At 37.0% G+C, this 25,427-nt stretch overlaps 1 protein-coding gene across 1 annotated transcript in view; it reads left to right on the plus strand.

Moving 5' to 3' along the window:
• SOX5 (SRY-box 5) overlaps positions 1–25,427 on the plus strand; it is a 1,269,090-nt gene that overhangs the window by 408,245 nt on the left and 835,418 nt on the right. Inside the window, exon 4 of the mRNA XM_027838648.1 lies at positions 21,657–21,712. The gene's annotated coding sequence lies outside the window, so the exon portion shown is untranslated. The remainder of the gene's footprint in view (positions 1–21,656; positions 21,713–25,427) is intronic.

A 25,427-nucleotide genomic window follows, 5' to 3' on the forward strand; every position in this document is an offset into this window, starting at 1 on the left:
ATATATATATATATATATATATATATATATATACATACACATATATATACATACACACACACATATATATATATACATACACACATACATACATATATATATATATATATACACAATGTAAGCTATAAACAAGATAAGTAGGAAATAATTAACAGAGAAAAGACACTAGTATTAAGTGGGATTGGGGAAGGTTTCCAATCAAAGATGAGATTTTCCTTGGGATTTGAAGGAAGTCAGGCTGGTCAGTAGTCAGAACAGAGGAAGGACAGTATTTCAGCCATATGGAACAGTGAGAGAAAATGCCTGGAGACAAAGTGGATCATCTTGTTCATGGAATAGCCAGGATGCCAGTATCACTAGATTGAAGAAAATTTGGTAGGTGTCACCTAGTGGCACAATGGAGGCATGGAGTCAGGAAGACTCATCTTCTTGAATTCAAATATGGCCTTAGAAACTTACTAGCTGTGTGACTCTGCGCAAGTCACTTAACCCTGTTTGCCTCAGTTTCCTTATCTGTAAAATGAGGTGGAGAAGGAGATGACAAACCACTCCAGTATTTTTGCCAAGAAAACCCTAAGTAGGGTCACAAAGAGTCTGACACAACCAAAAACAACTAAACAGCAAAGGTATAAGAAGAAGACAGGTTATGGTCAGCCTAAATGCTGAAGATAGCATTTTGTATTTAATCCAAGAGGCAATGAGGAGCCCTTGGAGTTTATTGATTTAGTGGCTGTGTGCAACTTAACTGGAACTGCTGGACCTATACTTTAGGAAAATAGATTTAGCGGCTGAATAGAGGATGAATTGGAATGGGGAGATACTTGAGGCAGGAAGACCCATTGATAGGTTATTGTAATAGAACAGCAGCGAGTTGATGGAAGCCCACACTAGAACGGTTGCAGTGTCAGAGAGAAAGGAGTGTACTTAAAAGATGTTGCAAAGGTGAACTCAATCGACCTTGGCAGAAGATTGGATATGGAGAGTGAGCGATACTGAGGGGTCAAGGATGATTTGTAGATTTTGAGCCTGAGGGACTGGAAGAATAGAGTTGCGCTCTCCAGGAATAGGGAAGATAGGAGGGGAGGAGAGTGTATGGGGAAAGATAATGAGTCCAGTGATGTACATGTTGAGTTTAAACTGTTTACTGGATCCCCAGTTCAAGATTTCTGAAAGGCAATTGAAAATACTAGATTGGAGGTTAAAGAGATTGGGGCAGAATAGATAGTTTTGAGAATCATCAGCCTAGAGATGTGAGTGATCATGTCAGCAAGTGAAATATTATAGAGGAAGAAAAAAAGAGGGCCCAAGACAGAAACCTGGGGCAAACCTACATTTAGAAGGTTCAGTCTGGAAGAGGATCCAGCAAAGAAGTAAAAAAGGAATAGTTGGATAGGAAGGATGAGAACCAGGAGACTGTTGTCCTGTAAATCTAGAGAGAAGAGAGTATGTAGGAGAGAGTGATTAACAGTGTCAAAAGCTGCAGAGAAGTCAAGGAGAATGAAGAATGAGAAAAGGCCATTAGATCTGGCAACTAAGAGATCATCAGTGACTTTGGAGAGAGCAGGTTTTTGTGAAATGATAAGGTCAGAAATCAGATTGTAAGGAGTTAAGAAGAGAGTGACAAGAGAGAAAGTAGAGGTACCTATTGTCGACAACTTGTTCAGGGAGTTTAGCCAAATAACAGAAATAGGATGATTGTTTTCAAAGACAGAGGGATCAAGGGAGTATTTTTTTAGGCTGGGAGGGATATAAGCATTTTTGTAGGCAGTAGCTGGAGGGGGGCTTTTAATTTTTTTTTTCATTCTTAGATAACTATTTCAGTATAATTGCTTTCTTTTTTAATTCTATTTTCATTCATTTAAAAATAATATCCAGAGAAGGGGTCCAAAGGCTGCAATGACCTTTCCAAGGGGTCAATGATATTAAAAAAAAATTCTGATATATTTGTGTATATATATATATCTTAATAAAATACCAGACTAAAATAGTTGTTAATTAAACTGTACATTTTAGCTTCTCTCCAATAAATCTTAGTTTTTCATTGACCATCTCACCTTATTTTCTCTGCATGAGTCATGCTCTGAAAGCCTCAGTCTTTCAATACAGGATTCCCATATTTCTAAGAAAAGAACATTGATTCCTGGCTACTCTGCTTTATTTCAAAATCTTAATTTCTAACGACAATGTTTGGGAGTTTTTGACTTTTTCCCATCTGCTTCAGTTCATTTGATATTATTTGGCATGATGATGATGATGATGATGATGATGATGATAAATAACATTTATGTAGCACTTTAAGATTTGCAAAATGCATTTTTGAGCCATACAGTAATATTCATCACTATCTAGTTTATCTCTTTGTGTCAAGAAAGAATCCTGACTTGCCCATTAAATTTTGTCATTAGATTCAAGAAAATGAATTGAGATATATAGTTGTGGTCTCACCCTCTTTTTTACACTTTGCTTAAAAAAAGTATTCTGAGGTTCTTAAAATACAAAAAGTGAATTAGGGGAACTGTCCTCCATGTCTTCTCCACAAAAACAAACAAATGAACCTTTTACAATTATCTCTGAACAAAACTCAGTCAATTGGGGGGCAGCTAGGTGGTGCAGTAGATAGAGCACTGGCCCTGAAGTCAGGAAGACCTGAGTTCAAAACCGGCCTCAGACCAAACACTTGACACTTACTAGCTGTGTGACCCAGGGAAGTCACTTAACCCTAATTGCCTAACAATAAATTAATTAATTAAAAAAGACTCAGTCAATCATCTGGCATTTATTAAGTGCCTACCATATGCCAGGATTACACCATGCAAGAAAGAGAGAAATGTATCATCAGACTGCAAAGAAGTTAGGGCCAGTTTCAAAAGAGTTATAAAGGTCAAAAGGAGGAATTTATAATTTTATCCTATGAGCAATAATGGACTATTAGAGTTCACTGTGTAGGGGAATAACATGGTCAGTTCTCCACTTAAGGGAAATCACTTTGACAGCATTGTGGAGATGGTTTGAAGTAGAGTGAATCAGTTAATATGTTAAGAGACCACTAGACCACAGGTGATGAGGACCTGAATTAAGATGGTGGCTATAGGCACAGAAAAAAGGGGTCAGATGTTGTGACTAGCTATATACATCTGTGAGTTACCTGCAAAAAGATCTATCTATATATTTGTCTGTCTGTCTATCCATCCATCTATCTATCTATCTGTCTATCTGTCTATCTATCTATCTATCTATCTATCTATCTATCTATCTATCTATCAATCTATCTATCTATTTATCACTTAAGTGCCAGGCACTTTGCTAGGCTCTGAGGATCTAAGTACAAAGAATGAAATAATCCCTACTCACAAAGAGCTTACATTCTAATGGTGGAGACCACAAGTAGCATGAACTAGAACAGAGGGGGAGTGAAGGCTGGGAAACTATTTAAGACTATTTAAGAGGCTGTTGCAATATTCTAGGGGAGAGATGATGTGAGCCTGAACTAAGATTGTGTGAGTGAAGAGTTCTGATTGAGATAAAAAATGAAGGTAGAAATGGCAAGATTTGGCAACTGTTCGGGAAAGTGAGGAGTCCAGGATGATCAGTGTAATGCCAAGGTTACAATGATGATTAACATGGGAGGGAGGGAGAGACAGAGATAAGGAAGGCCCATGGGACAGTCTTTAGTTAGAGGGCTCACAGTTAAGGGGCATGATATGGATGATTAGCCAGAAAAGAAGGCTGAAAAGGAGAGGTTAGGGAAACCCAGAGAAGATCTAGGAAAGAGTAATAATAAAACCCAGAGAGGAGATAGTATCTTGGATGAAAGACTGGTTCAATGTCAAATGCAGCCAAGTCAAAAAGAAAATGGACTAAGAAAACACCTTCAGATTTGGCAATTAAGGGATCATTGGTAAATTTGGAGAGAACAATTTCAATTGAGTGAAGCAGTCAAAAGCCACAAAATGTTCAAGAAAGAGTGAGAGTAGAACTAGAAACATTGAAGCTTTTTTCTAGGAGTGGCTGAGAATGGGAGGGAAGAAATAGAACTATAGCTTGAGGGGATGATAGAGTCCAGTAAAGGGTTTTTGTTTGCTTGCTTTGTTTTGTTTTGTTTGTTTTGGTTTGGGTTTTATTGTTAGGATCTGAAGGCTGGGGGAGAGAGAGGTAAGGTGGAAGATGGTCACCGGTTTAAAGGCCGTAGGGAAAAGAATCAGTACAAAGAGAGAGGTTAAAGATCAGATAGAGAATAGATGATTGAGGGACAAAACTTGCAAAGAATGGAATCAAGGGCCCATTGAGAGGGATTGGCCTGCAAGGAAGAGAGCCATTTCATTATCAGAGATTTGAGAAAAGAACCGGAAAAAACAAAAATAGAGGGTTTTTTTGTTTGTTTTGTACTAGAGGTGGTAAAAGCTTTGGGGGCCCTTTGGTGAAACAATTAGGGAAAGAAAATAGTCAAATAGAAGAGGAGAAATGTCATTATCCTAAGGAAAAATATGGCTACAATACCCGAATGTCCCCAGAAGTTTGTCATGATAACAGAGAATAAAAAAAAAAAAAGAAATTTACATTGTAACTTAATTATACACTTAAAAAGAATAGTAAGTTGTACATAATAAATTTGCAGTTTCATGTGTGATTTTTTTTATCATGCTATGTTATTAAATGCTTGTTTTATTTCCATAAATTGCAAATAAAATATTTTTTAAAAAAGGAAATTATTTGCAGAGTATTGATAGGATGAGATGAAGAACTGATAGGGAAGAAAAGATTCTAAATAGAGGTTAGCTTTAAGTTTATCTTTAAACTTTTTAGAGTTCAGATCCAATTCAGTGAAACCAGGGTATAAGAACAATCTCTAATACGGGTATAATGGTCATTTGCTTATAATACTTAGAATGCAAAGGAACCTTAGAGGTTATTTTGTGCAGCCTTTCCAATTTATAGATGGGGGTTACAGAGAAGGAAAGACTTGCTTGAGGTCATGCAGCTAATAAGTAGCAGAGTTTGGATTCAAACACAGGTCTTTGGACTGCAACCTTAGGACTCTTTTCCTCTATACAGACCTACATGGTCCACTATATGAACCATTCTATAAGTTTTTGTTAAAGTATTTATTTCATACCTAGTATTAAAAAAGCTATTCAGTTTGATCATATTATCATGAGTGAATGGCATTGTGTTCTGAGTTATATATTACTGACTGAATTTAATGGTTTAGAATCTGTCATCGATCTGGGCATAAAAAGTCAGATGGTCCAAAAACCTCTACCTCATCTTTTGAGAACATAGTCTTTTCAGTATACATTTTCCCCCTTAAAAGTTGAACTTATTATTAAGCTAAAACCTGATCCTTTCAAATTAAAAAAAATAGGAAAACAAAGTATGCTATAAATTAAACCTAATCATAGATTTGTTTGTTTGTTTTACTGAATGCAAAAAATAAAACAAAATCCTATCTCAATTTGAAAAGGAAAATTATTTTTCTAAATTTTTAACTTAAATTTGAAAAGAGGAAGTACTGTAATCTGCACCTCTGAGTAATACTTTCCCCTTTGAGACAGTGTAAGAGACTCCCTCAGAGGAAGAATTTGAGCCTTAGGAAGTTAGGGGCCAGACCTTTCTCCCTTCATGGCATGCTGATGTTATCTGTCCCCAGTCTCATTGTAGCCCTTCAACTCTGGGGGTGTGGAAAGTCTCTCCCAGTGTACTTCCTTCATATCTGAAATAAAGACTTCTCTTCAGATGTAGTTTTATTACTTGTCAGTCTACTCAAATTCCTCTTTCTCTTATCAAGGAATGAAATAAAATAAGCCAATATATTGATTGTCTACATTTTATGTTGATAAAATATTTATATAGATTTGTACAAAAGTTACCCATAGGTTCCTGGCAAGTTGCCATTATGGGCCAATGAGTGTTGCAAAATCTTAGCTCTGGCTGTTCACAATTGCAGCCTTTCACTGCACAGCAGTGATGATTTGAAGACTCATTCAAGAGGGTTTATTACCCTTGAAATGCTTTTTATTTTTAATTTTTGGTTTTTAAATCATAATATTCTTGTTGGTTCTAAGAGTAAAAGATTAGTTCAACTTCTTGTCATTTATTCAATTCCGTTCTCCTCTTGTCTGTCACACTACCCTTCTAGCCTCAGCTTGTTTTCCTTTATGGCTAGGAGTAAGCTGGAGATGTTACATGTATTAACGCTGCTCTCCAACATAATGCTCTTGGGTGTGCTCTCTATGTAATTCCCTGTTAGCCATAAATTAATTAAAAGTAGACAGGAACCATAGAAAATCAAGTTCCTTCTTTTTCTCCCCCTCCCCCATTTTCTTTCTTTTTCTATAGGTAAATAGCTAATTCCTTTGTTCCTCACTGCATTATTTCATTTCTGCCATCATTGTCCTCATTGTTCTCTGAAACAGGAGGGGTCTGGGCCAGGAGCAGCCAAGGTCTCAGTTAATGACGGGAAGTCTTTAAAGTTTGCGCTGCATTTCATCTTCTCTGTGGGAGTTTTAGGACGCATCCAGTGTTTGATCCCCACCGTGCAACTTTGCTTCTAGTTAATTAACAGATCCCCCATTACACACTCTCATCTACAAGCACATGGGAGGCCTATTGGGAGGTAATTCAAGGCCAATCTGAATGATGGCAGGAATTAGAGAAATCAGTTGTTTTAGGGCTAATGTTCAGGAAATAAAAATGTACCCTTTCAGAGATCTCATTTTAAAATTTTGATGATTTAATTTTCTCCTCTTTCTCACCACTAGAAAATAAGATGGATGCTTTTTGTTCCCATGTCATATAGCAGAACTTTGAACTTATTCTTCAGAACCACCTAAGCAAAAATAAAACAAAAAAATTAGATATAGCATCTTAACAAGAGTTTTGTTCACACTTTCATTCATAGTATTCCCCTTCCATCTATTACACAGTTTTACAACCATCCATAGTAAATTTTTTTGTCTTTTTTAGGGACAGAATCATCTTGCAGGTTCATTCACTGGTAGATTTTAGGTTAAGTAAAAATCCTTTATATTTATATTTTTATGTTTGTACCAAGATGTTAAAGTAATTTACAAATAATAACTAATAGATCTTTGAGAGAAGCAGGGAAAGGAGTGCAATCTCTTTATCCTCTAGCCCCATTCCAGATGATTCCTATGAGACACATTGAACTTGCTCAAAGTTAGAAGTTAGTGTACTAGACTACAAAGAACAGAACCCAAGAGTAGCAATGGCCAAACTTTTTGATTAAATCATAGGCAGCACATTTTTTGGTTGTCTTCAAATACTTAACAGTGTCTGGTTCCTTGTCCTCTCTGTTTCTTCTCAGCCCTATGAGCAATGACCCCCTTTATCTAATGAATTAGGAACTGCTCCTGAATTCACAATTCTCAGGTCGACACTTGGCAATGAGAATCAAACCGGGGCTATTTAGTGCAGCGGTAAATGGCCCGCCACATTAGCCCCCTGGCATGTTAAGCTATTAGGTTGTTTTATTGTTGTTAAAGTTGCATTTGTTAGGTGGAGTTGCTGCCCTTCTACACAAACTCAGCAATGTCAGGAAGCTGGGGGATGCATGTGTACTAAACGTGTACTATCCAAAATGTACACGTGAATGGGCTCCTCAGTGGCACATGGGGCAGGGATATACACCTGTCAAGAAAATGGGCCTATGGAGCATTGCAGTTAAGGATTTGCAGGAGTCCTACTGGTGGGCCAATTGTGGTTTCTAGCTTTGCTGTGTCTAGGCTAGTTCCATTGGTTTGAATTACTTTTGACTTTATAAAGGCTTGTGTGTCATAGGGCAAGAAGATTTGGGGGGGGGATAGTAACGACTTAATAAACATTTCAACTCATAGGGTCAGGTTAAAACTTGAACAATTCTCGGAATCTTGGAGTTGGGAGCAATATTAGAAGACAAGCAAAGAAAGCATGCTCAGGCTGCAGTACTTTGTGTGGTATCTATCAGATGAGAGAGAGAAAAGAAGAGAGAGAGAGAGACAGAGACAGAGACAGAGACAGAGACAGAGAGAGAGTTTGGGGGTGGGGAGGTGAATATTTCTGCAAAGAAAGGAAAATGCCAGTACTTGTGTAGTCCTTATACTAGCCAGCTTGCAGGGTTGAGTTGGCATTTGGTGCCTGGGTAGCGGCTGCCAGTGTGTGTGTGGTGGGAGAAGAGAGAATAGACAACAAGAAAAACACATAGAGCTTAAAAAAAAAAAAAGATGTAAAATGATTCACTTCATGCCATATGGACAAAAATGTTGTCACAAAAATAAGGCCAAAAAATAGTGCCAGGTTAGACTTTTAGTTCAAAAACATATGTATAATCATCCCCATGAACATGAATTTTAATTAGTATTTTGATAGAGAGAAACCAGATATTTTTTAACCTGCTCTGTTCTTGTTTTCTATTCTGCTCCCAGTTTTAGCCTCCATTAAACATTCATATACTGTGTGTTTTATGTCTGTAAGAGTAAAATGCCTTATCTCTAGATTGGTGGGAATGCAAACATCTTGGTTATCTGTAGTGTGCGAAATATATTCCCAATAGAGTTTCAAGTCACAAAATTGTCATTGGGAAATGCAGAGTTCCTTTTAAATCCCTTTCACATTGGAGGAAAGTGGCTACAAAGAGTCTTTATACCTTCTGTCCGGCAATAGGTGCCTTTATCCCTCTTCCTTACTCTAATATCTCTCTGCAGTCCTTTCTGCCTTCCTTATTCCATGCCTTTTCTATCTGGGATGCTATATTCAGTGAAATAAACACTGTACATAGCTTTGCTTATATTATTTTACAGCAAGGTAATACAAAAAACAGAGAGGTTGTGTTGCTTTTGGAACTTAAATTTCCATACCTTTGACTTTTTAGAAAGTAGAACATGTTATTAAGCAGAAAAAAAAATCTGAATAAAAACCTTAAAAAAAGTGTTGTGCTCTAAATGAAATATTGATATAAAGAACTGTTAATATTGCCTATTTGCTTAGACTATGCTCCTACCCCAGCTTTTTTCCTAAGGTTATCAAGATGGATCCAGAACAAGAGGAAGGTTTGCTAACAGAATGAAACTTTATTATTGCTCTAAGATACATGCAAATTTGGAAGAACATTAAACTATTATGTGATCCTTATTAGAATTATGGGGCTTTCCTATAGGTATTGGATATTCCTCAGTCAGGTCCTCTGAAAGAAAGTGTAAAATTAGTTTTATTCTTACAAAAAGTAAATTTAATTTTTCTGGTATTTTGAAATATCTATTAGGGATTTCTTGGACTTTGTAATTTTTGTTGTTATTACTATTATTTTTATAAATAATAACAACCTTCTCTTCTTGCCCTTGCCGTCTCCTCTTCCCTTTCTTTCCAGAATAGGCTTCTGCTATATCAACTGCAATGTTATTCCTTACGGGTCACCTTGTTAGTTGTGCTTATTTTTTTCTGATAGTTTCTTCTGTATTTGTTGACTTGCTAACTTCTGCTCTTTGTCAGAGGTTATGGCATCCTAGGCTTGGAGATTTAGACCTGGAAGGGACCTTGGAGATCACAAAAAGCAACCTTCTCATCTTACTATCAAGAAACTGAGACCCAGATAAGTTAAATGACATGCCTGTGGTCACTGAGTCAGTGACCACATCACGGCTATTGGGTGAACATGACCTGAAACCTTTCTGGTGATTTGAACTCAGGTCTTCTTACTCCCATTCCAGCTTTTAAAAAATTATTATTATTATTTACTGTACATCAATCATCCCTATCAACAAATGTTGCTACAGAAGATAGGGACATGGGACGTATAGACATGTAAGAGTTGAGCCTACAAACAATGTTAAGCTACATACATAGTACTAAAAGATAATTTGGTCATGGTGATCACCTTGGTCCCTTATAGGTAGCTGAATTTAAAAAAAAAAACTAAGTACATCTTCATATGCATGTCCTAATTCTAATGATGGGCCCCTAAGAATTGGTGTCAGGCTTTTAATTGATTTAGTGGACACATTTATTGAGCACATATTTAGCCAGGAATTTCTGTGTTCATAGTATGTGCTGGTACAAGACAAGATTCCTGCCTCTGCAAATCCACAATGAGGGGTATTTACTCTAATACTGATTTGGAAGATTTCCAGGGCATTAAGTTAATTCAAAGACTCAGTATTATATTAGCAGAGTCTTAAAGGAAATTGATCAACTCATAAATTGCATAAAATGGACCCTCCTCAACCCAGTGTTGTCCCTTGTGGTTTATAATCCCTGATGGGGCCTTGGAATTGATCTGTCCCTTTAGAAGTGTTCTTCAGACTGGGAGCAGGTTCTATTACCTCACATTAGATAGAAAGCCAGATAGGAAGGGAAAAAAAAAAAGAAAAAAGAAACTCAGTAAGGGTTTGATACTAATTGGATTATATATTATTAGGATAACTCCTCATTCTTTTATTTCATGATTTCTGGGATCCTTTTACCTACCTTTAGTCCTTTATCTTCCCCTACTATTCATTTTGAAAGTGGGACAGAGAGAGAGAGACAGACAGACAGAGACAGAGACACAGAGACAGACAGAGACACAGAGAGAGAGAGAGAAAGAGACAGAGAGAGGGACAAAAACAGAGACAGACACGGGCAGAGACATAGAGATAAGAAGCAGCAGCAGCAGGAGGAAATAATACCTTCTGACCAGATTTCTCTTAGTGCCTAACCTACTTCTGGAGATGAAAGTTCGAATTAATTTTTTTAATTTTTTGGGCCACTGAGTCACCATTTTATTAAACATGAATTCTTATTTAAAAAACAAAACAAAACAAAACTATGTAAATAGCTGTTTTTGTTGCATTAAATGGTGTCCTAGCACTTATAACTTCTTTTGAGGGGAAAAAAAAAGTTCAAAGTTAATGTAGCATTTAAACATTATTTATTAAGCAAGCACTATGGTTTCCACTTGGCAGTCCCCACTTTTGGTGCTTTGACATTTCTTGGGAATTTGAAAAAGTCATGGAAGAAAGGTGTGCTCACTTTAAAGTGACAGCAATTTCCTTAGTTTAACAAATTACATGCTCATTTCAACAAATGTTTATCGAATGCCTGATGTGTGCCTCTCATTGAATATGTTCTACTAAATGGACTGAGGATGAACTTCAGCAAATATTTATTAAATGCCTATCACGGACAAGCACTGTACTAGGTACTAGAGATAAAAAGATGAAAAATGACATAGCTTAGCATATAAAACAAAAACAAATAAATATAATGATAAAGATAATATGGTAAGGAAAAAGGAGAGGTCCAGGCAAAATACTAAAAGAAATTTGAGGTAGGAGAGATCACTTTCAGCTGGGCAGTTAGCAATGTAATTTTCACCATGTTCTACAAAGAAGTAATTCTAAGAGGTAAGCATACTAAGTAGTGAAAAAATAGAGATGGCCAAAATGAAACCACACTATGGACACAGTAGACACAGTGATTTTTTTTTTTAACTACCGAATGGAATGTGTTAAAATGAAATGTTTTCCATTAGGGCAGGCTATTCTTCATGAAACAGCAGGATCATTTAGTGAAATACATACTGAGAAAATGGTTTTATTTTATCTTCTTTGTTTTTTCTACCTTAAGAAATAGTAGTGAAAAGAATTGGTGAAGTGGCCATGTCCATTCACTCTACCAGCAAATGCCAATGCCGATAAATCTCTGTGCTTCTAGACCATATATGTCTATACATATAGACATATATTAGATAAGCAACACCCTTGTTCGTGTTGGCTGATGAAAATAATGCACCAACTGTAATCCTGGCACAGAAAGACATATACACATAGTGAATACACACCCTACATATCCTTAATCACTTGCTATCTTATTTACATTTAGTTTACTAGAGTAAATCCCATCATTTAAACTTTTTTTTTGTATATTTCAGTGTTACTTAGGCAAAAATAAGGGCTAATGTGACTGGCTTTCAAATAGCTTATTACCATTCAAATACTCTCTAGATAATTTATATATACATATTTTAAAAGTGCTTCAGCTTCCGAATCATTCTAAATGGAGACTTGGCTCTAAGTAATCAAAATTGCTTTAGTTGCACAGAGTGGCATTAAAAGCCTTGTCGACTAATTGAGTGAAGCGGCTATAGTGAGGCAGCCTTGCCCCCTCATTAGATGATCTTGCAGGCACTGTTTGCCATCATGGGTTGTCGGTCTCAACCTAACTGTACCGCTGGATCAAATTAACTGTAATTCATCATGACACACTGTGTCCTTCCAGGGAAAGAACAATGTGAAGCTAGTGGTGTGTCCTTTGACTACTGTTGCTTCTTTTTCTATTTTCTTTCCGATTTTAGTTCAAGTTATTACCTTTACATTGGTCTTCTAACTGCTTTTGGTTAACTGGTCTGTCAGAATATCCTGTGGCTTGATTGAAAGAAAGAAACCAGTGCTCTTCTCCTGGCTTTTCTTAAGGAAACTGAGGTGTCAAACAATAGGTCAACACTGTCTGGAAAATGATACTAGGTCAGTAGTGAAATAATGTATACTGAAGAAAAAAGTAGATACTGTAGGTGAGATACTCATTTAAGCCTATGTGGTATGATTTCAGAGACTTTAAAAGTCTGTTGAAAAGACCTTAGCTTAAAAAGGCCAAGCTCTCCCACTGCATCTAGTCATCCTGATCTATATCTGGCCACTGGACCTACATGTCTCTGGAGGAGATAGTAAGGCTGGTGCGTTTGCACAGCCCTCCCTCACTCAAATCCACTTAAATTGCAAGTCAAGTCATCATTTCCCTGACGTCCTGGTTCTCTTCAAGAACAAAGGACAAACCACACACAACAAAGTCTCTCTGTTCAACATTGAACTTCCCACTTACGTTATTATACATTTTCACTTACTAATGCCAAAAAATTTCCACAATTAGAGTCACATCCTTGGTTAAAGGCTTTATCTTTAGGGAATTTTTAAATAACTAAGATGTTGCTTGAGGAGTTATAACATTGTTATTATATTAGGACCCACTAGAGCATCCATATAGAGGTCTCTTAGATAAGCTAATTGTCATTGTAGCCTTAGGTTACTGAGACCCAGGATAATGTATAATTAGTATACCTATGCAGTATCTTAAATGAGATCCCAGAGACTTTGGTGGACCAGACTGTTACCAGATATTATCATTTTTTTGGAGGTTCCAATGGCTTTGAGAAGAATTTGTGTGCTAAGTTTTGGGGTACTTCACTAAGAAGCAGAGAGGCAAGAACAGGATGAAAACAGATGAGTGCATGGAATGGAACTCCAAAGGAGAAAAGGAAGGAAGGGAGGAATTGGGGTAGAGAAAGGAAGAAAGGAAGGAAGGAACTAAGGAAGGAAGGAAGGAAGGAAGGAAGAAAGGAAGGAAGGAAGGAGGGGGAAGAAGCGGCATTCATTAAGCACTTGCTGTGTGCCAAGCAAAGTGCTAAGAGCTGAGAATATAAACAAGGCAGTCCCTACCCTTAAGAAATTTAACATTCTACTGCGAGAGAAAACACAAAAGAGATAGATGGCCAGGGAGGGATAGTTTGGTCCAGAAAACTAGAGGGATGAAGAGGTGTCTCTGAGAGAACATATTGACACACATTATCCAGGAACTGTAGTAGAGTTGATTTGATCCTGATTTCGTGGTCCCATAATTGAGGGAGAGAAGCTACTTATGGGGCAGAGAGACTAGTGAAGCTGTAGAAGAGACAGTCAGAAAAGCAGGAGTGAAGTGAGGCATGGCTGGGGCTTTTTTCCTAAGCTAGTGGTCTAGAAGAAGCAATCACTATTCAGAATAGTGGGGCCCCAGGTAAGAAGTTTCTCTAGGGTGGGAAGGCAGCTGATTTATGGAACAAGTGGTGGTGGAATCATGTGGTAGAAGAGAGGTCTTGAACTGAGACTAGGAAGAACCAGTAATCTGTGACAGTTTATGAATGCCTTCTGCTGATCCTTTTCCCCTGCTTTATCAGGGCAGGTAACTCTAGCTACAAACCTCATCACAGCTTCTTTAAGTTTTAATATAATTATTTACATTCATTAATTACCTGATACTGCTATTAAATCTAATGATGATTTATAATGATTTTTTTCTAATCCTATAAATACATGATTAAAGATTGAGAAAGGGGAAAGTAGCCCAGAAGAGAAGAAATTTCCCTGCTTTGCTCTGGATTAGGGCCTAGACAGTTTTTGTAATTCTGATAAATTCTCAGATTTTCTAAAGCATACCCCGGTGTCTTTGAACCCAGTGAGAGAAAATGTATAAGGAGACAAGCCAGTAGCAGACTACGGGATGGGAGTAGGGAGTATGGTGTATTTCTTCCTGAGTGCATTGTTGTGAGACTTGTCTAGGATTTATTAATTAAAAAAAGAATTAAAAACACTACCAAGCTACTGTACTTCCATTCAACAATAACTGTAAGATATTTGGCAATGCTTCTACTTGAACGAATGAATGAATTAATGGGATTTATTAGGCACTCACAGTGTGCCAAGCACAGTGTTAAGTACTAGGAATACAAACACAAAAAAGCAAAGACAATCCTTTCTTTAATAAATTTACATGCGCATATAAGATCAAACACATAAAAGGGTGTGGTGGCCAGGGAAGGACAGTTTGGTCTAGAAAACTGCAAGAATATTGCATTAAGCTACATATTTAAAAGGATGATGTACTTGTGCACATGGTACATATCTAGTGGATATTATTTGACTATTCATTTACTAATTGTTGGAAACCTAATACTGTCATGGTAGCTACCTTTATATAATTTCACGCATGTCATTTTTCTGTCATTAATTTGCATGTTTGTCATATTATTCCATTTGATGCAGCTTATGTGAAATTATTGCTTCAGTTTTATCATATGATATTTATATGATATTTATCATATAATGCCTAATCCTTAATTTAACTTTTTTTAACTAATTGAATGCAATTTTACTAATATTTAAACAAAGAGTTGTGATATATTAATTGTAGAGATATATTATCTTAGGAATAAAGTCAGAGTATACAGATAAGGACATTACAACAATGTGGGGGGGAAGGTTGAAAAAGAATTGAGGATATGTAAAGTGATTGCTAGCAGGGTTAGACTGAGAGAAACCTCTCAATTTATATTTTTTAAATTATCAGTGGTTGGTGATTATTCAAAAAATCCTGAGACAATGAGAATACGAGTTATGCGGAAATTGATTTCTAGATCCTCTCCTTTCATCACTCCTTTTCCATGAAGATGAAAACTAGAAGTCTTTACAGTCAGAGAAGTACGTTAGTAGAAAAATTAAGAAATGTACTTTAATTGGGGGCACCTAATTAAGTGATGCAGTAGATAGACTAGCCAGGAAGACTCTGTTTACCTCAGTTTCCTCATCTGTAAAATGAGCTGGAGAAGAGGATGGCAAACCACTCCATCATCTTTGCCAAGAAAATCCCAAATGGGGTCACAAAGAGTCAGTTATGACTGAAATGACTGCACAATAAGTCTAGTTCAGTTGAATCACATGGTGGTAGCAGAAGATAGACACTATGGTTCTTGTATGCCTAGATCTACCAAGATCTAGTGTCAGCATTGTCTGGAACCAATTTGAATCTAATGAAAGTACTAGCAGTAATCTAAAAGCAACAACTTTGGACTTGATATTTGAATATTTTCACTATTTTATACTGCCCATGCAGAGACCTATAAGAAATAGAAGCAAATCATAATAGTCAACATAAGAGAACACTGGCCCACAGAAGTAGAACCTGAGAAGTCTGAAGCAGGTCTTCATTTCCTCATGTCTAGACTGTCACAATAGCTGCTTGTGGATCTGCCTGACACACATCTCTTTACTCTCCAGCCTGTCCTCCATTTAGCCACTGAAGTGATTTTCCTAAGCAGCAGTGTCTGACCATGTCACCCCCTACTCAATGAACTCCAGTGGCTGCCTATTTCCTCTAGGGTCAGATACAAAGTTTTTTTGGCAACCAAGCCCTTCATGACATGACTTTCCAGTTTTCTTATACCCCTTCCCCTACACACAGACTTTTCAATACAGTGACATTTTCCGCTCTGCTGTTCCACAAATACAACATCAGGCATTTTCTCTTGCTGTCCCCTATGTCTAGAATGCTTGCCCCTCTCTTCTCTGCCCCCAGGCTTCTCTGGCTTCCTTCAAGTCCTAGCTAAAATCCAACCTTCTATAGGAAGCCTTTCCTTAGCTTATGTAGCTTATTTGTACATATTTGTTTGCAGGTTTTTTCCCCATAAGCCTGTGAGCTCCTTGAAGGCAGGGACTATAATTGGCCTTTCTTTGTATTCCAGTAAGTGCTTAATAAATGCTTATTGACTGAATGACTGAAAGACAATGCTTTGGCAGTATTCTCTATCATTCATTATCAAAACATCTTCCCTATAGTCTTTCCACCTTCTGTGTCACAAAGATTTAAATTTAGTGGGGGAAAAAAACTAGTCAAGTTTCTATAATTAGGGATATGATTTTTACCATTCCCCTTCCATCCTAGAAAATATGGGTCACAAAGTAAATAAGATAAAGTAGCTTCTGATTATCCAACTATACATACACACACAATATGTATGAACATATATTATATACATATATATTTATATAGTTGTTTCAGCTGTGTCTGACCCCATTTGGAGCTTTCTTGGCAAAGATACTAGAGTGGTTTGTTACTTCTTTTTATAGCTCATTTTACTGAGGAAAATGAAGCAAACAAGGTTGAGTGACTTGTCCAGGGTCACAAAACTGAGGTCAGATTTGAATTTAGGAAGAGTCTTCCTGACTCTAGGCCTAAGACTCTATCCATTGAGTCATCAAGCTGCCCTTAATATATATATATATATATATATATATATATATATATGTGTGTGTGTGTGTGTGTGTGTGTGTGTGTGTGTGTATCTATGTGTATGTTTATTTATATGTATATGCATATGCATATGCATGTGTGTATGTACATGCATATGCGTATGTATATCTATGTACACAGATATACACACATATGTATGTGTATATAAATATATAAACACCATACCTGTTATCCTCTATTTTTTAAAAAAGGTAAAGATTAATTTCTTCTGTCCTTATCTAATTGTTCTAATCAAAGGCTTAACTTTTCTTTTTTTCTTGATAATTCTTTTATCAGCTTGTTTCATGTCTTAGACTTTTTTCTTTAGCTTTCAGAATTTAATAAAAGGTGTTTTTATATTAAATAATCTTTATAAGCCTCTCTATTCCTTAAATTAAAATATTGTTTTCCTAAGATAAGGCCTAAATAAGTGGCAATAGTGATTGAATTTCATTGAAACTCCCCATAGAATGAACAGATAGTAGAACATCTTACATTTTTTTTTATTGTTGTTATTTTTGGAGTGTTATCTGACAACCAATATTCTATTAGAATATAAAGTTATTTATTCTCTATTCTTCCTGATTCATTGAGAACTTCAGGTAGATAGCCTGGAAATGCAATGACTCTGGGTCTGATATCTATCATTCATTTATTCAATACTCAGAAATCCTTTAATGGATCTGTTATTAACTTTCTGTCATACTCCTCAGAATAGATATTCCAAATCTCTCTCTTTAAACTCTTATTTTCTCCCAAATTCCTACCTTTATCAGCAGGTAACCTCACACCTTTCTGAGAAGAAGACCATGCATCGTGAGATATACTCCCCCATTCCTACCTCTTCCTTAAATGTCTCTGTTCATACCCATGTTGTCTTCATTGTCTTTGGTCCCAAGGAAGAAGAAAGCCATACTCCTTACCAAGACTAACCCCTCATGTTCCTTTGATTCATGCTCTCCAGTGTACTATGGGACCTCGCTCCATTGATAATTTTCTCACTCATCTCCAATCTGTCCCCACATCTGGTTCTTTTCCATCTTTTACAAATATGCTTAAGTGTCCGCTGTCTTGAGGGAAAAAAAAATTAACTCTCTCACCTTTAACCTTTTGCCTTAAAACTATCCCCTCCCCCTCTGCTCAACTTATTAAAAGAGAATTCAAGATACTAGATACTGTCTTCATTGGGTGAGAATGCTGGATGTGAAATCAAAACCAGCCTTAGACATTTACTAGTTATGTGATGCTGGTAAAGTCACTTAATCTCTGTCTGTTGCAATTTCCTCATCTGTAAAATGGGGAAAATAATAGCACCTATCTCCTAGGATTGTTAGGAGAATCAAATAAGACAATAGCAGCAATAATAACTACTAAAACAGCAGCAGCAGCTAACACTTCTATAGAATTTACTATGTGCTAGGCTATTCTAAGTGCTTGACAATCTCATTTGATCCTTATAACAACCCTGAGAGGTAGCTGCTGTTATTATCTCCATTTTACAGATGAGGAAACTGAGGTAAACAGAGGTTAAGTGACTTGCCCAAGGTCACAAAACTAGTATATGACAACATACATACATACACACACTTATGCGTGTATTGTGTTTGCAAACATCAAAACACTATATAAATGCTAGTTATCATTATTACTACTAATGCTAATTTTATTGTTCTACTACTTACTCACAACATAACAACAACAACAAAACTTAGTCTTCTGTCATATGGCTTTTACACAACTCTAAGCTAAAATTTCTTTCTCCGGTGTCATAAGTAATCTTTTAAACACCAAGTCCAGTATCATTTTTCTCTCTCTTTATTCTGTTTGATCAATGGATTTTTCTTTCTCTTTATTTTCCTTGACCTTTCTGCAGCACTGGAGTCTGTGACCACCCTCTCCTCGTTGTTTTCTCCTCCCTCAGGTCCCATGACCCTATTTGCCTAATTGCCTGACTGCTCCATTTAGTTCTCACCTTTCTGGCTTATATTCATCCAGCTATCCTGGAAGGGTAGCTATTGCCTAAGGCTCAATCCTTAGCCTTCTCTCCTCTTTGCATTTTTTCCTTTGGCAAACCCAGCCACTTCATTGGCTTTAATTATTAAGTCTATGCAGGTGTCTGTCAAGTTTTTATATTCAGTTCGAGTCTTCCCCTTAATCTCCATCCATGCATCTGTAGATGTGTCCTGGACATCTCAAAGTAGATGTCCCATTGGGAACTCGAATTCAACATGTCCCACACTGAAGTCGTTATCTTCCTGTGCCGGCCGCGCCGTGCACTCTCCTCCTATAAGGAGCAGGCTGCCAGAGTCATACTTACCAGTCTTCGGAGCCTACCCGGATAAACACACAGAGACGAGCCTACCAGGAGGTGCCAACACCCGAGCTTTATTCAGAGGCCATCACAGCAAGGCCAAGCAGGAAGGCCATAGCAAGAGAGCAGGAGCAAAGAGAGAGCGAGCTCCCGGACGACCGTTCCTTAAGTACCTACTTAGCCCTTCCTCCTCAGCCCGCCTACTAGTCATTGATTGTAGGGTCAGATACCGGAAGGGGATGTATGAGTTTAGCGCACCAAGGGAGAGGAAGTGACACAGGGGGCTAGGACCGGATACAGGAAGGAGGCGTCTGGGATTAGTGCATAGACAAAGGGAGAGTATGTGACCCAGGAAGTCAGGCCCAGATACCGGGAGGAGGCGTCTGGGGTCAGTGCTACACAAAGGGAAAGTATGTGACCCAGGAAGTCAGGAAGGACACAGGAAGGAGGCGTCTGGGGTTGACATTGCACTTAGGGAGGGGACTAAGCCAAGGGAACTCGTCCTCTGCCATCCCACTCCCACGTGGCACAGCCCCCTGCCTCAGGAGCACGTGCTCCGGCTACTTCCTTGTATTCTGTTCCTTCCCCACCTTATCACAGCTCCACATAGCACTGCCCACTGCCTCAGGAGCGTGAGCTCCGGTTACTTCTCCGTATCCAGCCCATCCCAGTTCACCACAGCTCCGCCTAGCACAGCCCCTGCCTTGGGAGCGTGAGCTCCAGTTACTTCCTAATATCTTGTTCCTACCCCATCTTGCCACAATCTTCACTTGGCAGTAGCCAACATCAGATAGTCCCTCACATCTTCCCTTCTAATTCTCCCTCATCTTACCTTATTTCTGTTGATGGCACTACCATCCTCCTTGTCACCCAACATTGAAAGCTTTGATGCCTCTTTGACTCTTATCCCTTTATACCCCCAACATTAAGGTAGTTGCAAAGTTTCTCTCAAATCTACTGTAACATTTCTCAAATTTCTCTTCTCCTCTTTCAAAATATTTTATTGAGGCTTAAAAGACACACACACACACACACACACACACACACACACACACCATTGACACTTTCCAATAAGTACCTTCTTGATACCTGCCAAGTTTCTTTGAAACAATGAGGTCTATCTTTGCTTCTTTCATATATGTTGCCATTAGCCTAGTCTAGAAGCATAATTAGGACTAAGAAAACTGTTTTGGAGTTAAGAAGAACCTAATATATATTTCAACTCCCACATTTTGTACTTGTATGGCTCCTTAGGCAAACCATTTTCTGAGCCTCAGCTTTCCAATATATAAAATGGTTTTCATTAACCTTGTACTACCTAACTCATAGGATTGTTGTAAGGAGAATACTTCACAAATCTTAAAGTGCTATATAAATACAAGTGAATTGTTGTTTGTTATTGTTGTTGCTGCTGCTGTTGTTATTATATACATACATTTGATTGGTTCAATGCATAACAGGGCAATTCTTGAAAAGCAGGAAAACATAGTGAATGGAGAGCTACTAATCTCACAATCAGCAAGACTGGTTCAGGTAGATCCTCTTGCATATAGTGACTGTGTGACCCTGGGTAAATCACTTAACTTCTCAGTGCCCTAGGCAACTCTTCTATGCTGTAGGTTAAATGGTACATAATGATCTATATTGGTAACATGAATTTCCACACCAGGAGTTGCCTACACCAAATTAATCATGAATCTGGTCTGAAAAATAAATCTTAAAAATTTACTGAATTTAGTATACCCAGATTCTTGTCTTACTTTAACATTTCTTGATGCTTATCAATATGACTGTTCCATTTATTGGAGTAGATTACAACCCATCTGTGTTTCCTCATCTGTACAATTCTTGCCCATGTTCTTTCATGAATTTTCTTCAAAGAATATACCCAAAATATTAAAGATCTTTTTACATTTTGAGAGTACAAATGGAGACCTCAGGTTGTCTCAGAGTTATGTTATCTCTCACTTGTACCACATAAACTTTTTGATCAGATATTTTCTCAATGATATCCCTTACGTCATTTTTTGAATTTTTAACATCATTGGAAATATGCCACAGCTTAACTGAAACTACTCTGACTTTCTCCTTTGCCCTTAGGGTACCCACAATTTAAAATCTTCAGGTATTTAATTTTCCAAGATTTCCTAGTTATCCGGGCAGAAAGAATGATATTTTGCATCAGGAAGAGCTTTAGTCTATATGGTAGACAAAAGTTCCCATAACTAATTTTAACTTTTCATTTTTAAACCCATTGTTAAAATACATCAAAATTCTCATGATGTTCATAGATGTATCATCTATGAAACTATCTTACATATCTTACTATCTTACATATCTTACTATGAAACATATCTTAAGAATGATTTTCCATTTAGTTGAGAAATAATTCCTGCTAGAAAATTTATTGGATTTCTGAAATAACATTCTGGAATATTTCTATCATAAATGTTGGGTTTTTTCTGCATTAGAAATATTAACACTTTTTTCTCTCTTTTAGTGTTGTAAAGAAAAGAATACCAGGAGTTGAAGAGATTAAAACAGGAGAGTTAACAGGTCAGATTATTTGCTTAATTATTTATGGATCAATTAATTTTATATCATTTAAGCAGTTTGTCATGGATTCTCTAGCATGATCTTGTCCTTATTTATTTATGTCTTCCATTTGGTCATTGAAATCTTTATGCATGTAGTATATAGTATCTTATTTCATGTTATGGGATTTAAAGGCATAACCTTTTTTTTTTAACAAAACTATAAAGACAAAATTTCAGGTCTGAGAAGAAATGTTGCCTTTTGGCTTTCTTTTAGGAAGTGTACTTTTCTGGGAATATGAAACTCCAAAATGACTTTTCAAATAATACATAATGACAATAATATAAAGAGGAACACTTTGCGTGAAGGGTTCAGCGACCTTTCATGCTTACTGCCTCAAGACATTCCCTACCGCAAATCCAAGTAAAATCCATAGAAATACAAGGTAGACTGACACTAACTTTCCGTTCTTGTAAGAATGCTGGCTGCAATTTACCAAAGGAACTTTCATTAATGTAAAAGAAACTAAGAACTAATAAATATTATATAGATGGACAAATCATGAAAGTCCAATATCTCAAAATAAGCATTACCCCTTGTTCTTGTGGAAGGTTTGGTTTAAATATGTGTGCATTGTATTTTGTCCATCAAGTTGATATTGTTATACTCTTTCCATTTTATACCGCTTGGTCATCTCCCACTCAACCAGTAGCTATCCTCTGAATTTATGAAATCTTCACTAGGTCTTCTAGTATCTACAACTTTCCAAAGAGGGCTAGCAAATGGGGAAAGTGGGAAAGAGAAGGAAAAAATAATATCATATAGATCATCAATAATAAATATCCTATTTATAATTGACCCAAAACAAATTAACAATAGTTTGGAGTAAAATAGTTATGCATTTCTTAGAATAGAATTTTAGAGGTAGAAATAATTTAGAAATAATCTAATCTAATCCCTTTCTTTTACAAGTGAGTAATCTCAAATCTGGAAAAGATAAATGACATGGCAAGGTCACACGGGTAATTCTAGATTGTTGCTGTTGAATTGTGACCAACTCTTCATGACCCCATTTGGGGTTTTCTTGGCAAAGATACTGGAGTAGTTTGCCATGTCTTTCTCCAGCTCATTTTGCAGATGAGGAAACCTAGGCAAACAGAGTTAAGTGACTTGCCCAGGGTCATACAGCAAGTGAGTGTCTGAGACCATATTTGAACTCAACTTCTTGACTCTGGGGCCAGTACTCTATCCACTGTGTTATAACTGCTGCATCTAGGTGGCTCAATGGAGAGAGCGCCAGGCCTGGAGTTAGGAAGATCTGAGTTTCAGTCTGACCTCAGATACTCACTAGCTGTGTGACCCTGGACAAGTTACTTAACTTCTGTTTGCCTTAATTTAGTGGAGAAGGAAATGACAAACCACTCTGCTATCTTTGCTGAGAAAATGTCATACAGGATCATGAAGAGTGGGATGTGACTGAATGCCTAAACAAGTGCCTGGAACATAGTAAGTGCTCAATAAATGTTTATTTCCTTCACCAGTGCCTTTTCCTTTAGTTTATGCTATCTTAAGTGATATGCAGTGTAAAACATTTCACATTCAAAAGTAGATATTGTCACATATATTCATGTAAGTAAAAATAGCACCGACAAGACATTTTGCTGACACGTATATACATGTGTGTAAGCACTTGTGCATGCAGATCTGTCTACACCATACATATAACTGACATTTATGTAGCATTTTAAGATTTACAAAGTGCTCTACAAAAATTGACCCTTTTTATCTTCCCCAAAGCCTTGTGAGTTAGATGCCATAATTATCTCCAGTTTACATATGAAGACAATGAGACATGGGTCACAGAGCTAGTAAATGTTTGAGGTGGGATTTAAATTCAGCTCTTCCTGATTCACATTCTCACTATTTCTATGACATTTTGAAGTCTTTCTGAGAAATGCTGCATTAAATTAACCATGTGAGGGCAGTCTCTTAGTTTGACAACATCAATATCTCCTAAGTTTGTATAAGGTTGCGAATTTACATTCCCACTTGGTTCTACCAGCATTACAAAGAAACTCTAAAGTCAAAGCTAATTTTGGAGAAAAAAAAAACTCTTAATTTTCAGATCTTCTATTTTGTAGAATAGTTGCTTTGGTAAGAATCATGAAAACAATTTATTTTGAGTGGAAACTGAACAGGGTAATATAAAAGAAGATATTCTTGTCCCTTCTATACCAACTTCAAGAAGAAAAAAAAAAACTACACTAAGGCAATGCTTCGTGCTAAATACCGTGTTGCCAAATGATAGATGTTGACAAGAAGGTACTGAGAATAGTGAGTTGTGGATAGCGGTTGTGAATAGAAATTAACAATGTTTCTATGTCCGGATGTTGACTAACATTTGTATGGAGGGGCCTGGTCATGATTCTGCTCCCTCCTCCCTCATTTATTGTTTATATGCCTAAGTATCACAGTTCATGAGATTCTAGATTGCTGGCTAGAATGACCTTAGAGGTCCTCTAGTACAGAGATATCAAACTCTTGTCCCTGGGGTGTGTGTGGTTTGCAAAACTCCCTCATACAGCCCAAAGAGATTAAAATATAACTGGGAAATAGTTAACAAAATAAAAATATGGTAAAACACAGATATTATTCTGTGGTTTTCTAAGTCAGTATGCAGGCTGCTGTGATCCATTTCTATTTGTTTGACACTACTGATACAGTTCAACCCCTTAATTTGACAGATAAGGAAACTGAGGCACAGAGAGGTTAGGTGAATTGCCCAAGGTCTTACAGCTAGTAAGTGAAAGAGGCAGGATTTGAACTCAGATTATCTAACTTCAAAATTCATGTTCTTTCCACTGCCCCATGCTACTCCTCATATTTCTTTAGCCCATTATAAGAAATTGTCATGTTATCCTAGGGCTTAGTACTGCAGATATATGATGTCAAATAAATATGTACATTGGACGAGATGCTTGCCACAGCTGAATGTCTGAAATGTTATGGTACATAGGTTTTTGGCTTAAAGTTTCAACTGAAACTCTACATACACTGTCTTGTATAAGTCTGTAAATAGTTCTTGAGTTCCAAATTCTTATTTCCAAGGCAAGCTATGTATAAAAATGATAATGTTGGTTGAATATAATCAGAGAAACTCATATCTTCATAACTTTGAAGTACTTTTGCACATATAAGTCAAATACATTAGAATGCACCATGGGGAGTGGGCAGGACAAAATGAAATATTTACATATTGCTGGAACCCACATGTATCATTGCATTTAATTAAAATAAAAATAGTAGATGAAAGTATTATTTAATGATTAGTAATTAGGGTCATTCCTTAATTCAAAGTTGTTGTTTTTTTTAACATTGTGTATGTGTGTGTGTGTGTGTGTGTGTGTGTGTGTGTGTGTGAGAGAGAGGAAGAGAGAGAGAGAGAGAGAGAGAGAGTGATGAACCCTTTTCGCAAACTGAGGAAACCTGTGGACCTCATCTCATAATACTATTTTTAAATAAGGGAATACTAAATTTCGGTATAGTGAAAAATCATTTCCCCCCCAAGTTCATGGAACTCCTGTAATCTATTTATGGACCTCTTTTAGGTTCATGTACTCCAAGTTAAGAACTGCTGTTCTAAATCATTTTCCTTATATCTTTTGTTGCTTTCCAAAGAATCGACGTGATTGTTTTAAGGGCCTAATTTGACTTGGGACTAATTTTGACTCAAGTT

The sequence above is a fragment of the Vombatus ursinus genome, unplaced genomic scaffold (genome assembly GCF_900497805.2).
Source record: "Vombatus ursinus unplaced genomic scaffold, bare-nosed wombat genome assembly UNPS02014830.1, whole genome shotgun sequence".
Classification (NCBI taxonomy): Eukaryota; Metazoa; Chordata; class Mammalia; order Diprotodontia; family Vombatidae; genus Vombatus; species Vombatus ursinus.